The sequence below is a fragment of the Chiloscyllium plagiosum genome, chromosome 11 (assembly GCF_004010195.1).
Source record: "Chiloscyllium plagiosum isolate BGI_BamShark_2017 chromosome 11, ASM401019v2, whole genome shotgun sequence".
Lineage (NCBI taxonomy): Eukaryota > Metazoa > Chordata > Chondrichthyes > Orectolobiformes > Hemiscylliidae > Chiloscyllium > Chiloscyllium plagiosum.
In genome coordinates, this window is record NC_057720.1 from 92,794,919 (window position 1) to 92,796,974 (window position 2,056).

General features: G+C 45.2%; 1 long non-coding RNA gene across 2 annotated transcripts in view; it reads right to left on the reverse strand.

The window, feature by feature from the left end:
* LOC122554806 overlaps positions 1-2,056 on the reverse strand; it is a 48,217-nt gene that overhangs the window by 36,080 nt on the left and 10,081 nt on the right. Inside the window, exon 1 of one of the 2 annotated variants that reach the window (XR_006313089.1) lies at positions 1,059-1,108. The exons of the other annotated variant lie outside the window; for it this stretch is intronic. This is a non-coding gene — a long non-coding RNA (uncharacterized LOC122554806). Of the gene's footprint in view, positions 1-1,058; positions 1,109-2,056 lie in introns of those variants that run through there. 2 annotated transcript variants of the gene reach the window in all.

The window sequence follows — 2,056 nt, forward strand, 5'->3', positions numbered from 1 at the left end:
TTCCTGATGAAGGGCTTTTGCCCGAAACGTCGATTTCGAAGCTCCTTGGATGCTGCCTGAACTGCTGTGCTCTTCCAGCACCACTAATCCAGAATCTGGTTTCCAGCATCTGCAGTCATTGTTTTTACCTCCAACAATTTACCCACAACCGAAGTCAGACTCACAGGTGTATAGCTCCGTGATTTCTCCTTACAGTCTTTCTTAAACAAAGGTCAAACTTTAGCCGCCCTCCAGTCATCAGGCACCTCACCCGTAGTTATAGATGATGCAAATACTTCCGCAAGGGATCTCACAATTTCCTCCCTTACTTCCCACAATGTTCGAGGAAACCTGACATCAGGGCCCCAATAGAATGTTGAAAGAGAGTTTGAATCCAAGAATAGTGAAGTCTCTCCTCAGGTGTAGAGGAGCGTGGCTCTGCTGCACTGGTTGCAGTTTGGTCTCTTTAACTCAGCAAAGATATTATTGTTCAAGTTCTACCATCTGCTGTGGCAAGATTCAAACGCAGGCCCTTAGAATGTTACCTGAGTCTCTGGACAAATGGTCGAGTGGTAATAACACTAGACCATCACCTCCCTTTGGTTGGGGAGTCTAGAACCAGGGGACACAGTTTAAAAAGGAGGGGATAGAACTTAGGACATGTCATTTTACTCAGAGAGTTGTGAATTCTCTGCCAAAAAGATCCTTAGAAGCTCAGTCTTTGAATTTTTGACGTTTTTTTAAGGCAGAGATTGTTAGGTTTCTGATGACCAGTAGCAGTACAGGGATATGGGGATGGGGGTGGGTAAAACACATTGAAGTATTGAATGGTACGCCAGGTTCAACGGGGGCTGAATGGCCTCCTTCTGTACCTGTATATCATTTACTGACTTGGACAGTGATGATACAATGAACAGCCACTGAGCGTCACTGTTGCACTTCACACTCAGCAATTCCTGCTTTCTCCTCTTCGGACATTATACACAGACAGACAGACACACACATACACACAGACACACACACACAGAGACATACACGCAGACACACACACATCGACACACACAGACATGCACACACACCAGCTCCTCACTGGTGCCTGGAGGATGAGCCCAGGTCTCAGACACTGCCCGTCTCCTGGCAGGCATTGCAGGTGAGGTGGCAACCTGAAATGAGAGATGGCACGCAATTATTCCGAGACCGGCATCCATTCCATAAGAGGAGCAAGTCCGTTGTGTAAGTTATTGGCATAGCAAGATCCCATGCTGGTTCCCTGAGGAGCAATCCAGTCAGTCCCATTCCCCACTCTCCCTCCTCTGCTCGATTATCTCCCTCAAGTGTCCATCCAATTTCCTTTCGAAATCATTCATCAAATCCAACTCTAACCCTCGTGGGCAAGTCATTACCACTCACTGTGGAAAAATGTTTTTCCTCACAGTGCCTTCAACCTGGGTCCCCTCGGCGGAATGGGACTATTTGGTGCCGCCCTTTTGGTGCTGATCATTTGACCCCGCCATTTTGGCTCTCAACTGTTTTGGCGCTCATTACTTTGGCGCTGAGCTGTTTTGGCGCCAATACATATAGATAACCATCGTGTGGAAATGTTGGTTTGTCTCTCTTGCTTAGAATGTTTTCTGGTATGGGCTCTACAAGAAAATAGAAAGAGAATTGTATTACAGCTTTCCAATGTGAAGGCAGAAGGGCTTAAATATCATCAAGGCAGTAGATGTCTATTAACAATTGTTAAATGAGAAAATCATTACAAAACAAGATTTGAATCTACAGCAGGTCATTACAGCTTTGACTATCAACTCTTGCTAGTTGAGAAAATTACATTGTCGACAGTCAACAGTGTTCACTATAGAAAATGAAAATGTTTTTGAGGAAGATACAGAGGTACTTGCATCTAGACTAGAAGAGATTGAGGTTCACAAGGAAGAGGTATTAGAAATACTGCACAGTGTGAAAATAGACAAGTCCCCTGGGCCGGATGGGATCTATCCAAGGATCCTCTGGGAAGCAAGGGAAGAGATTGCCGAGCCTTTGGCATTGATTTTCAATCATCATTGTCTACAGGAAT